Source organism: Gasterosteus aculeatus, chromosome 13 (genome assembly GCF_964276395.1).
Source record: "Gasterosteus aculeatus chromosome 13, fGasAcu3.hap1.1, whole genome shotgun sequence".
NCBI lineage: Eukaryota > Metazoa > Chordata > Actinopteri > Perciformes > Gasterosteidae > Gasterosteus > Gasterosteus aculeatus.
The window spans coordinates 1,356,356-1,371,120 of record NC_135701.1 but is presented as its reverse complement, the minus strand read 5'-3'; positions in this window follow the sequence as shown (position 1 = coordinate 1,371,120).

Genomic DNA, 14,765 nt, shown 5'->3' with positions numbered 1-14,765 from the left:
ATGGCATTTTGGCTCAATAGCTTCCCCTACACGTATTCATAAAGCAGCCCCAGATACTGCTAGGATTTAGGTGCACTCACCTGGAGGCATCAGCTTGGATCCAGCTGTAAAGATGTCTCTTCCCTATCAGCAGAGTAGGCTTGAGAATACTTAATCAAGTTGGCTGTAACCGACATGAGTGGACGTGTTAAAATACAGGTGTTCTTCAGAGACACGTTCAATGTAGAGATAGATAAATGCTTTATTGATCCCTCAAGAGGGACATTTTGGTATCACAGAAGCATGTACAGGGAAGAAAATAGAATAAAAAGATACACATTATATACAATATAATAAGATAGAAATATTAAATTAAATTAAATAAACTAAAACTGAAACAAAAGAATAACCTTCCAAAAGAGACAATACTAATAATTTGTAAAAGGAGAAGAGGAAGAGCAGCAACATCACAGCAGTACAGCTTTATTATTGTCATTATTTAGCCAGGGATGATTTATTGTAAATAATGACAATAATAACCCTATACTGCTGTGATGTGTTCAGTTCCCAAAACATGTCTGCCAAACTTTTTAAAATTAGCTCACGTTCTTTGCCTCAACTGAATGGAGGTGATCCTACATATTTATTTACCTTTTGCAGGTCTTTGTACAGCTAGACAAGTAGCCAAGTGGTGAAGTATTCTGTTTGCGAAGCCAGACTTCGAATTCCACACAGGCACTGATTCTCTTGTCTTTTTTTTGTCTTTTTGGCGGCGTGTCCGGCTGACCGCTGACCCTCCAACATGCAAGTGGAGGCGAAGGCCCGTTCATCGCTGCTTGCAGCTTTAATATGTTTTTATTGATTCACTTAAAACAATATAGAATGGCCTTATCCATCATATAAACACATGGCCATAATATCATTCATTAAATAATTACCGTTTTCATATTACTATACAATCTTAAGACTTCACATACAGAAACAATAAAATGGAAAGTGGATCACACTTGTGATAAGCAGGTATGAAAGGAGATCGGATCAGAAGCGAAAAGAACAGACTGGAATACTTCTTACTAAGTCTTTAGTCAATAACAGTTTCTTCAAACACTCAGGCTCTCAGCAGAGGCCCCCTTACTCAGTGACTCATCCATGAATCAGGAAACATTTATTTGCCAAACATACAAGGAATTTGTCTTGGCCGTTAGTGCGCGACAGTCGACAGACAAGACAACAGTGCACAAGTAATAAAATAAAGTAGAATGTTAGTAGAATAAGGCTATGGGTTAGTATAAAACAAGGGAATAAAGTTAAAAATTTTAAATATTAAAAAAGTTAAAAAGAAAAATATTAAGCATAAAGTGCACTAACAAACAAGTAACGGACAAGTGACAAAGTGACGAGTGACGACAAAGTGATGAATTGCAGTTAAAGTGGCAATTAACAAAAAAAAACGAAGCGCACCGAAGCACCGTGGCGGCCATCAACGGCGCCATCTTGGATCCAAGAAGAATAAAGGTCAATAAGAGAATGGCCTTTTCTTTGTAATGTAGGTGGCAGAATTTGATGGAGACGCAGATCTGGGAGGGTTTTTACTACAAACGTGCTTACATCTAAATCCAACACGTTCATTCTTTCATCATATTGGATGTACCCATTGAGGCCATCCCACAGCATGCCATGCCAAGGGGACCATACAAAACACAGATAAACTGCTTACCCCTGCAAAGATGTGGCCTTTGTTGATGGGAATGACAAAGAACATCTTGTTCTTCCACAGATGATCTTAACTAGGTTATTGGAGTTCAACATAACCATTTTCTCTATATGGCTATAAAGTTATATTTTCATCATGCTTATTGAATCAGAGATTAGCTCATGTTGGTTTCCTTGAACCGATATGAAGTGGCCAGGTGAGGGCAGTGTTTGACTACAGATTTCCTCCTGCTCACCGTTTAATCCATCACAGTCAGGACGGATCCAGTCATATAGCTTTGTATTGGGTGCAGTCAAACAACAACAACTCATGGGGTTCATTCCAGGCACAGATTGACATTGTTATTATGACACTTCACATGCAACATGAAGCATGTTAAACTACAGTATGTTGGTGTCCACAGTTATATTCTCTGGCTAACATTTAGAGGTCTGTTGGCTTCATCCATAGGGTTTATGAAGCGCTTAAGGAGAAGGAGCACGAGGGCCTGTCTCTGCTTTCAGTAGGGAGAGTGTTAGTTAACAGTAATGTCATTGAATTAATAAAAAAGCCAGTACATAGTTTGTACCTTCTGATCTCAAAATCAGTCGTCAGGTTATGTGAATGACTTTGGATCTCTCTTCCCACTATCACCAAATAGCATAAATATGTTTGATTCTAACTTTATAAAACAGTTAGCAAAGATATTGCAGATGACCTAGGAGTTCATAAGGAAGTTCTAAGTCTGAGTTGTACTTTGGGCCTAAACTATCTATTTATTTAATGCATTTACTAAGATTATTTTTCAAAATTTAACTGATCCTTAAATTGCTTTGTTTAAAATGTGTGATAGAAGTAATACCTTTAGGCGACGTTAGAGTTGGTGTGACGTCTGAGGAGGTTCCTCCCAGTTGGAGTGCCAGGAACGCGTGTTGGCCAGTTTAAGAACAGACCGGCTGTCATCTTGTTTCTCGACCTCTTGGGTTGGACCAGCGTTGATCCGGGTTTTTGGGACCTCTGGTCCCAGGGTGGCCAGTTGTGCCCAGAAGAAAACAGAGCTAAAAATCAATCTGGGTCAGCTGCTCAGACTTTAGCAGGTCAATAGCTCAACAAGAAAGGAAACACTGAAAGAAATAGAAAAAGACAAGTGTCTTTGTTTGGCCACTGTGAAAAGATGGAGAAAAATACAGCTGACACACAACCTAAAAGTGCAAATGGGTGTTAAAGGAGGGGCTTTAATTACTAAGTGTAATATTATGACAATGTTAGAGCATGAGGTTATAGTCAAGAGCTACTTTTGGTACACTTAAGTGAAACTGATGTAGTTGGCCTTTTAATCCCGTTTGTTTTGTACCAGTGAATGCAGATATGGAATTCAGTGTGGACTGAATAACTGTCCCATAGTCTGGTGATGCAACTGTGTCCAAATTTCCTTCCTAAATTCTAAATCTGAGCTGGTGAGTTCTATATCCTTACTGACCGCCGGAGGCAGTGCTTCACACTGGATTATCTTGTCTCGCGCATGCGCAGGTCGAGTCTTTATACCAACAAAGTCACCTGTGACCCCGGATGACCTCCCATCATGTATAAGTACCGGTATCATCCTGGGATCAGTCCTATTTCATCTTCTCGCTACGCAGGCTACTCTGTAGCTAAGCTTAAACGAGCAAATCCTCTAATATTGAGACATATTCATATATACACATACATCTTATCGCGTGCCGCCTTGCGACCATCGGTCGGAGCTGCGAACTTCCCGCCCTCCAAAGGCTGCGACAAGCTGCCCCTCTAAGAGGGAACGGCGTGCTTCGTCGTGGGTCTATCGAGGACCACCTGAAGCGCAAAGACGGCAATTGATTTCCGGAGGAACAGAGCCCCACCCTCCCCCATCACCCTGTGCGACTCCCCCGTCACTATTGTGGATTCCTTCCGTTTCCTGGGCTCCATCATCACCCAGGACCTCAAGTGGGAGCTGAACATCAGCTCCATCACCAAGATCTGCCTTGTTGCAACACTGCCTTGCTCTTGAGGCCTTGTTTTCTCCGACCTTATCTCTGCATGAAGGACAGGCGACCTTTTCTTCGAAGAAGAACTAACGAGACCCATTGGTTTGGTGGACTGTTTTCTCTTCAATATTAAGGAGTCTGCCACAACATGTCCAGGCTTTTTCCAATAAAAACAATGTCTGTCTTCTTGTTGTTTTACTGCATTCTTCTTCATGTCTACATCAGTGGTCGTAGAGGGATTAACTCTTACGCGGAAACGTTCTTTGGCAAAGTTATGCGTTCGTCAGCAAGTATGGCAGCTTCAGAAATAGATTCGGCCTTCTGCTCAGCTAAATAGGTTGCCACAGCGGTTGACAGACAGTTCTTAAAGAGAATTAGTCCACGCAATTTCTCCTGACTATCAACCTGCTGTGATGAACACCAACGATCAAACATCTGCTTTATCTCGACCGAATTCAACCCCCAGAACGGTCCAGGAAGCCTTTGTAGCACCAACACAGGTTGTGCTCAGGTGTGGCTCATCTGTAATCAGGACACTGCCTGCACCCAAACACGTGTAGCAACAAACACCACAGCTGGGGGACGGAACAATATACTTTATAGTTTTGTTGTATGCTAATGTATACAACAGTAATGTTTGGCCTAATCATTATTTTCTGTTTCTACATCGCATTGGGGTTTCCGGTGTACTTGTTACCCCTCTTAGCACGTCACTCTCATTGTAGAACGTTGTATTGAAATGTAGATATGAGCCTATGAAAGACCAAGAGCTTTAGATTTAGAACAGCAGTGGTTACATGGTACATCCCAACATTTATTATTATGAAAGAAGTGTTTGCCATTTGATGCAAATGCTTCATTCTGACAATGTGTTTATGGCATTTTGAATGCAGTGTTGCATTTTGAAGGAGATGTGAGGCATTTTGCATGTTGTGTGTGCAGTTTTGAGAATTGTGTGTAGAGTTTTGAAAAAAGGAGACTTAGTTTTGAAAACGTGTGTAAGCAGTTGGTAAAAGCTGTAATAGCAGTATAAATACTAATAGTACATTTTCTAGTAGTGAGAGTAGTAATATCAGTTATTTTCTTTTTTTATATTACTGGTAATAATAGTAGTATTTTTAGTACTACTCCACTAATCAGCGTTCACCTGTGTGATAGTGTGACGGAGCGGCGCGTCGCTGCATACGGAGCACTCACACACACAAACACGGTTCATTCATGGGATAAACTAGAAGCAGTGGTGTCAACCAAACGCGTATCAGTATGCAGCGTATTTATAAACCTGGTTGGCCGCTGCCTTTTTTCTGTGTGTAACGATTCATCCACTGAATCGATTAATCGATTTATATTCCTGCGATCCAACTGAATCGATCTGTGCTCAGCAAATCGGCATTCCGGACGACATATATCGATTACAAATGAATTGAAATGGTACATAATCGATTGTATCGATACTTGGAAACTCCACATTGGATTTAAGTACAAAAACAGTATGGATGTGTGTTTGTTTGTTAGTTTTTAGCACTTTAGACACGTTAAACGTTACTGGATTCAGTCTGCCTGTCTGTGACGTCATCAGTACGCAGCGGCCGCCGCGTGAAACTCTGAACAACAACAAAACACAGCGTGGAGGAGACGACTGCGAGCGAGAGATTTACAAACCAACTTATCGATCCAGTGGAAACATTTGGGCTTTTGCAAACACGGTGGTGTTCTAAATAAGTTGCTCGCTGTTTGTAGAATATGTAGAAGCTAAATAAAAAACTACGGAAACACGACAAATCTTTCCGGCCGTCTACTAAGGCGCCGTGGGATTAAACAACGCCGACAGTCAGGACCTCTAGCAGCGTCACCGCTGCAGCAGCAGCAGGTAACTCAGCTCTGCAGACGCCTCAGGCCTCCAGCACCAAACTCATCACAGTAACAAGTTTATCTGTAAAGACATGCGACCCTACAATGTGGTTGAATTTCTGGGGTTCTGTGAATTGATCCAAACATTGTGTAATTATTGTGTCATGTTTACATTGAAAATGGCACTTGATTCAAATAAAAGGTTAATACATTTGCCATTAATTGTAGTTTGCGTGTTTATAATATCCATAATTAATTTAAACCTGATTTCCTTACAAGACAACAACAGGGATCTCAGGTTGGCGATGTACAGGCAACCAGGAGAGGTAGTCTGCTACCAAGTTGGTATTGCCTGGTCTCAAATGACTTCCAGGTGTCAATGCAGATGTGTACGGAAGCATCTTTCTCAAACATGATGACAGCTGGACACCACTCGGAAATTGATGACTCCACCAACCCCAACCCCAACATTTTCTCGCAGTTTGTTCGTAGGGTTGTTGGCACTTTGGTTGCCCATCCTTCAGCCAAATCACATGTTTCATGACTGTTGTTTTACCTGGACGTCCAGTGACCAAGATGTACAGTTGGCCCTGGCTACTCTTCACCAAAGGACCAATAATATGTATGGCAATCCTCTGTAACGATGTGGAGATGATGGGCATCAACAGGGCTCGATCAAAGAGCAGCACAGGTTTCTTGACATGTGGGCCATGTAGCGCAATAGGTTTGGATGCCTGCAAGGCCAATAAAAAAACGGAACTACCTGTGAACTAACCCGCGTGTAAGTGTTGCCAGCCGAGGGGACTGCACGAGCTAGGTACATAATCAAAAGTACAGATATACCACCCCAACAGGTACGATTGATCATCAATAACCACAGCCACTTACGCTTTAAGGTAGGCATGGCTATCTGAAGGTAGACAGATAATGTCCGTTATGTTATTAAAGTCCAGGTTACCAACCGGTATGAGACATTTCTTTGCTAGGGAAGTGAAGCTGGCAGCATATAATAGTGCAGTCACCTGCTGTCCACTTAGTGTTAATTGTCTACCTCATCCCTGGGTGCATACCAGGAACCTGTGACCGCTTTACGAAGAGAAGATACAGAAGCTTTGTGGCCTCACTTTGTGGCCTGGTTTCTTACCTTACCTCTAAAGTTCTTACCAGTGGCATTTTGTGCAGTAGCAGTTGCGGTACCTCGACGTTCCTGGCTGCCTCTCCCTGCTACGATTCTGGTGTGCGGAGGCTGGAATGTAGGTTGACGTCCACTGCTGTAAAATGGGACCTCCTCTGCGAGCACGATACTGGAGGGCCAACCTGACAGCTGTCAATCCTTCAATTGGCTCATGTTCCTCAACCCAGGTTCCCACCTGTGGAGGAAGGATGTGAAGAAGCGATCTCCTCATTGGATTGTCATTCGGGTCGAATCCAAAGACAGTAGAGCCGTTTGAAGCGATGGCAGGTATCAGTGGGGGTTTCTGCTATTGGAATTGAGCTGGAACAAAACTGCTGCCAGTCTGTGTCAGGGGAAATGTCACATTTGATAAGCAATGCTGCTTTCAGACCTGTGTAGGAGTGGGCTTGTTCCTCATCCACTGCTGTATAGGCATCCAATGCCTTCCCAGAGAGCAGTGGAATGAGTTTGCATGCCCACTCAGTCGCAGGCCATCTCCATGTCTTTCAAAGCGTAAAAAATAGTTCTCAATAATCCTTGCCCATTTGATATTGGGGAATGTTTGGCTCTGAAGAGGGCATTTAGCCTCGTCGGGTCAGGTCACACCATACTCACAGCCACGTCAGGGTTGGGTCTTGCCCAAGGACACACCAAGGTCATGTGAGTTAGCGGAGCTGGGGATTGAACCCTCGATCCTCTCCACTCACCACGCTGCTCAGTCGTTGATGTTTTTGCCTTTTTATGAATCAGGATTTTTTCCAAACCAAAGGTAGCGTTGTAGTCTTCCTAAACCATACTAATTATGGTTGAATGTAATATAAATTAATTATATTTAAATTTTGGCTTTGTTACTGTAAAAGAGAAGCTTCATTAATCATTCTTAATTTAGCAATTTTTTTATTGAATTGCTCATTCAGCCTTTGAAGGCTGTGGGCATACGTGCAAAAATTTGCCATTTAGAATTTAGAACATTTTCTTCTGGTCTCCACAGTGGTTCGGTTTCCTTCTCCTTTTCATAATTTTACTCCAAATTGACTGCTATTACTGGATTATTACACCGTCCGTGTTTTGGCGCTATCTATCATCATGGCGGCCAAACATGATTACCCGGAATGTGAAGTTTGTTTGTTTGTTTGCACCAGCCTTATTTTTGTGATAGATCCGTGGTACCCAACCACTGGTCTGTGGGCCATTCTGCCACGATGGACATACTAACATTTAGAAACACCATTCTGTGAGGTGGGCCACTGCCTTTCCAATATATTTTGTAACTCACAGATGGGTGTGGTGGGATGTGGGAGGTTCAAGGCTGCATTGTATCATGTTGAAATGTGGTTGCATTATAAGTATTCACCGAGATCAGAATGTCCAACTATGAATATCATCCCACATCGAAGGGGGGAGAGTGACTAACTGCGTTTTAGGGAGTCCTGCGTCGTGTCCTTTGTGGGGCAAGTGAAGTGTGTCATGGGAGCACGCTGCATGGCACGCCACAGGCAGACCTGACCCGGCTCTGTGGGTCACAGCCCCGATCCTCCTCTACACCCGGGTAGCACGGACAAAAGACTAAAAACCACAGCTTTTTGGGGCCGCCTGCGTCCTCGGGGCGCGCTATTTGGGGCCGGCTAAGCCTCCAGGACTTTCTTCTTTTTTTTCTTTGCACTCTGGAAAATATTGACAGTCCCTGAGCTTTTGACCCTGTGCCATTGATTGGAGCTTCAGCCCTGACCAAAGCTGCTCCATAGAACCGGCGTGATTAATTAAAAAGAAAATGGTATTTAGTATGGCTGGCCGCATGGAGAGTGGCAGCAGTGAGAGAGCGAGAGGGAGGGAGGGAGGGGACGGCATGCACATTCATACACACACATACACACACACACACACACACACACACACACACACACACACACAAGCTGATTGGCACACATCAGTGACTGCTGGGTGAGGGGAGGTGGATGAAAAACACTAACCCACAACGCACTGCAGGGTTTTGACAGATCCATGCTGCAGGGCAGATGAATTTATGAGCCATTACTCGTGCCGGCCAGGGATCTAGTTGGTGCATTATGTTCCATGTCATCTGCCATTAGCTGAGCAGTGACTGACATCCATTGAGAGAGTCAATGCTCTCTCACACTGGCCAGGCTGATGCTCGGACTACGATGTAGCCACATTTTTGTTTTGTTTTCTGCCCCCCCTGACCCCCCTTCTCTTTTTCTTGTGCATCCAGTTGAGTTCATGCCTGCAGTAATCAGGGGACAATACTGCAACCTCCAAGCCCTCACAGCAGCCATTGTGCTCTACAGTAAGCTCCAGCTGGCCTGTTTCCACTTTGTTTTTTTAGGACACTCGGGTCGCTCCATGAGAAGGATTTACTTTAGACTGTGTCATGTGTAGTGGTTAATATAAGCCAGCATGTAGGTATATTTATTCTTTGGTGTTGATGAATAGCTGAACTGAAGCATAACTAGGGAAATGCAAACGTATTCCCTTATTGACAATTTAATCATTATTATTTCATTAAAAATCTCCTGCACAGAACGATGCAATTTGAAACATACATGTGAAAAACAAATGTCAGAGACAGGAGCCATGCAGAGGAATAACCACGAAGGATCATTTCTACATCCAACTAGATGATATATAGCAACGATAGTATTGAAAAAAAAGAAGAAAAAAAGAACTTGGGGTTCATTTGAGATAGGTCATAAAAAAAATCAGCATTATACAAATAAAATGCATTATTACAATAAGAAAAGCATCAGCCCCAAATATAGAGCTTTGCAAACCCTGAATAAACCATTTAAAATTCAAAACAAAAACGAAAAAGTAGGAACTGTAAAAACATGATTTTTGGAATGTTCTTGATGTTATTAGTAAAACAAACACACCAGCGTTGGCCCACAGTTGGCTAATCACTTCAAGCCACAGTAGAGCAATGGAAGCCCTCGCAGGCAGTCTGCCCTCATTAGTCTACTGTTTAATGCCACGATAGAGGTTAATGATGGCATTCAGTCCGGTCTGTTGTTTACACAGTTCTTAGGGAAGGTCAATGTATTGACCTATCTGGATACGGGAGCATGCATGACAAAACGCTGACAAATAATCTGTGTGGCCTTGACGTTCCATTAAATGATCGATTCAGCTGGTTCGGGGGGGGGTGGGGGAGGGGGGGGGGGGGGGGGGGATTCTAAGGGCCTATGAAAGGGTCAGGATCCGTTAGTTCATTGGTGGAGTGATTAATAAATCAATGGGAGCTGGAGAGGAGCCCAGTGAATCAAACAGTTCCACGGAGAGTCCTGACTCGTCCCCAAAAGGAGCGAGGGGGTCGGTGTGTGAAAGGAGGGGTTCTGCTCCACGCCAAACACGGCTCACTTTTAAATGTTACTAGAATTCACTAGAATATCAGTACAAATATACACTAAACTACACTGCCACTCGCGTTTCTCTCATCACATTCAATGAGAAAGTTTATTAAATCGGTTAAGCTACGTGACGTTGGTAACCAGTGGCGACCGGCCAATAGAAGGCAATGGGGTGTCGCCCTACTCGGAGCCCCCCTCCCTGAAATAAAAAATTAATTAAATTATAAGATATGTCAAAAACGTTTTTGAAATATGCGGTATGCCCCATAATATTGGTAAAATGTGATATCTTGGCAAAGTTATGCTTTTCCTGCTCGTCCCTGCCTCTCATGCGCAAAAATGAAATAAAAAAATGTGTGACATACATTGTAGCCAATCAGCGGCCTTAAATAAACTCGACATTGTTTTTTCCAAGCTTGTGCGTTCTCGTCGAGGCTGGTATCCACAGAGGACGACTTCCCAGGAAGTTCAGAGGTTAGAAGTTTATCGAGATATAAGGCAAGCACAGCAGGTTGCTAGGCAACGAGAGCGCGAGAGGAAAAGCTGATGACACAAGCAAGAAATCCCCCTGTAGGTCAGACACAGGGGAGCGTTTTGTGTGTTCATTGTAAAAAAATCAATACTGGTGAGCATATGAAGCTCTTTCTTCATTCCTTATTCATTTTTATTTAGTCATTTAGGAAGTCTAAATATTCGGCACAAACTGTATGGCATTAATGCGCTCGATCAGCCTATGTGGTGGTGGAAGGATCCAGCCAACGTAGAGCGTGAAAGAGGTCCTCTGGAGGCTGCAGCCACCCAGGTGAGACAGAGGCAGGACAACACAACAAGCAGGACATGAGAGCAGAGCAACACAAAATAAAACAACTACCAAGAAACTAAACTATGGAACAGGACGTCGAGTACAGCACAGCAAGAAAAGGGGCCACAGAGACAGAATGTCAATTAAACATTGGACACCCCAAAACCCCCAAAACCAACATCATGACTTTCTCTTTCATTTTGATTGACAGGTTAACACAGGGACAATGCTTGTTTTCATAATTCTAATTGTTACAGTACAGTCATTAAAAAATTGTAATTGGACCATCAACTGAGCTTACTGCATCACTGCATCAGTCCGAAGCCACTAGTACGACCACCTTGCAGTTAATTAACCCTTGGTGTTGCCAATGTGACGTCACAGTGTTTCCACATATGAAACTCAAGCATTTTATTGTTGAGTCCAAATAGACATTTGTGCTAAATGATCAATGATATTCCCCAACTGGTTTTCCCTACAAATCACAGTTACATTGTACACACAATTTTAATTTTAACACAAGTTAATTTTCTGTAGAATTGTCTAACCCTAACCGTTCACTTCCATCTATGGATCCCCCCCCCCCCCCCCCCCCCCCCACACACACACACACACAGCGTGGCCTCCTGCATGTATACCTGCGTCCCTCATTACGGAGCCTGGCCGCTCCGCTGGCTACTGATCTAATGGACTTGGTGTCTTGTTATTGGGCCTGGACGTGTCCTGCTGTTGATGGAGCTTTCAGATGAGCTGAAGCGAGGAAACTAATAAACGGGGTAATTAGAGAAACCCGGTGTCACGCGTATACGGGGAGGCTGTGATTTGTGACCACGCTGTTTCGTTCATCAGCAAACGACCCACCAGGACGCCGCCCGGCGCTGCCGCCTCCGGCCAGGAGGGGGAAGTAGCAGCCCACAGAGCCTGTGTGCGGAGGTGAGGGACCAGAGATGGTTGCCACATGTTTATCACCTAATGCATCGCAGTGTGTTGGAGTGCGTTTTGGACATATCCCTTGGAGGCATCGCTCCTTTGAATGTTCTCCTCCATGTTGGGAAAGGATGAGATGATTCCTCCCTGCAGCAGCTTCTGGGGTAATGAAGGGGAATTGTACGCACACCCACACACTCACACACTCACACACACTCACACACACACGCATGCACACAATCATGTATGCGCACAGGCTTTTCAGTGGACAAAAGAAGAGGTACTGTGGAAAAGGTACGGCAGCAATGATACAACTTGTGACTTTAAAGAGTGACACGTGCACACACGCGTCAAACCACACAACTTCCTGATGAGTTGGTTCTTTGTGAGGCCGACATATTTTAGTACCATGTGCTTATGCCACAGAAAAAATGACCATTTTCAATCTGTAATGCTCAACTCTGTGTAGCTACATATACAATTTGATGTAGTCGTTTACAGATGTTTATCACCGTGGGCAGAGAAGACGCTCGACCACATCTGTATCATAGAGACGTGCTATTGGTGGTTTGGCAACTATTCTTTACTTTTTATTTCGGAAGATTTCATCGGAGTGAAATGCAAAACATTTTCACCTTTTAATTACATATTAATTAAGCGAGTGAAAAAAAACGTTATGCACTACATATAAAGTTTTAAGCCGTCCAATATGCAGAAAAGCAGGCACGGCCCTTCAAGGTAAATGGAACGCTAATTTGTACGCTTTCACATCAATAAGCGGGGCTGGTTGGACAACTTCCAGAAGCTTTCAGCATTGTCTCCAGAACGGCCGTCTGAAAGTCTCAGGACCGACTTTCAATAATGGCATCAATCAAGACTTGATTGCGTGGCCTGTAGCACCGCGCTAAAAGCTTCAGCTAAAACACAGTTAAACACAAAGGTCAACGATGATTTACCGGATGTCACTTTGACGGCACACATCGAGGTTCTCTCCACTACCACCGCCGAACACAACAAGCTGATGAGCAGGAAGATGGAAAGGTGTTCAAATATAGAGCAACGTTCCCTGTAGATTCACATGGCGGCTGTTAAGAATAAACATGGAGTGACGATAAAGATGCAAATACACAAAGACCTTGACATGGCACTCTGAAGGCACAGAGGGGAACGGTTACCAGCATTTAATTGGCAGAGATGGGATTTTATATTCTTAACGGTGCTTAAATGATCACGAGAGTAAGAATCCACCGTGTCCATGTTTCTATAAAGGACAAACACTGGCACTATCGAACGAAAGAAAGGAGATACGTACTACAAAACGGTATTAAACGGGCCGCGGATTATTAACGATTAAACGATATTGATAAGCCAAGACGTAACGGGTGTTCGGAGCTCTGAGGTTAGATGTGTGAAGCTGATACTTTATCAATACTTCTGTTCAACAACCACATTCAACAGGCTTCGTCTGTCGTCTCTTATCTAGCGCCTCTAAGTTTACATCATTTTAACAAACAAGCAAAAGCAAAGCCGTCTGTCTTTTTTTCCTCCCGTGAACTCGTGGCTGAGACAAAGCATCCAGGAGGAGGATAGAAGCAACGGCTGATGCTAAGATTTACTTACTCGTTGTTTGCATTTCGGCTGCACTAATCGTAATATTTGACTTTGGCTGTTTAACAACTTAAAGTCAAATACATGAATCAATGTTTTCTGGAAAGCATGCACACATTAGCAGAGCGCAGGCAGAGAGGCACAAAAGAACACGTGCATAGAGGACTAAAGTTCAACGTTCACCATGTGGATAATTGTGCAGTAGCCAGTGTCGGTGAATTTTAAATTAAGCTTAACTTGAAATGACAAGTTAGTCAAGGCCGTCTGGAGCCCTGTCTGAATATGACATGAGTCATTTTCCAGCTGGGTGGACGTGATTATTGATCTGACCAGTAGAAGCTCCGGCGCTGTGCTGACACTGGAAGCTTGGTCTAGTTTCTCCTTCTGACGAGGTGCTGGTTCTTCACCATATTGTGTATGTATAATGTATACGCTTAATCATTCATGATTCTTTTTTTAAGTAATTATTCAGCAGGTCTCCAGTCTCTCTGCCTGTTGGATGCTTTGGTACAGCTTGAGATACATTCACAGAGAGCACTAGGAGATACTTTGAGTGCCACCATCAGGTCAGAACCTCCCTCAACTAATGCATCGGTGTGTGTCTGAATAGATGATGGCATGACGGATGCTCCTGACGGGCCGACCCGCTAGACCTTTTCTGTAGAACCCCTTCGGTGTCTCATTCAGTCCGATGTTGGGAAGAGAATCCTAGAGCGTGAACACGATGTGACCCGCGAGGTCACCCAGTGGTTTGTGGACCGCTGTTACAAATCCTCAAGTTGGGCATCTTTGCCGTTGCCGTCATTGTTTGTGGACTTTTTTCACGTTTTGTGGCACAAGAGGGCGGTCGGTGGAACATGGCACTGGCAGCTTAACGGTGTTGGACCCAACAAATGAGAAACACAACATCATAGTCACAGCCAATCCAACAAGTTATTTGATCACGTTCAAGAGGGATTTATTGGAAAGCCAAATATACTGAAGGAAAGTTGAAAGCAACGTGCTTGGTCATGATGTTATTCCGTTTCATTTAGGTGACCATGAAGACACTGACTCGACTTAGAGACCCAGCAGGCCCAATCGTAGTGCGCTGTCGATAGGTGTTCTGTCCAGTCAGCAGTCGTTTGGCGTCACATAGGAACAGACCATTGGGTGAGGAAATGAAATCAAGGCTCATTTCTTAATGTCTTCTCAAGTTGAAGAGTGTGACCCTACCTTTGAACAGGATGAACGAACGTACACTATACACATACAGAAGATGTACGACATGCATCATATCCAACGTGCAGGAAGCAAGTTAATGCACAACAAAACCGTACGTAGGCGTTACTTGACACCATAATGCAGGATGACAAATGCT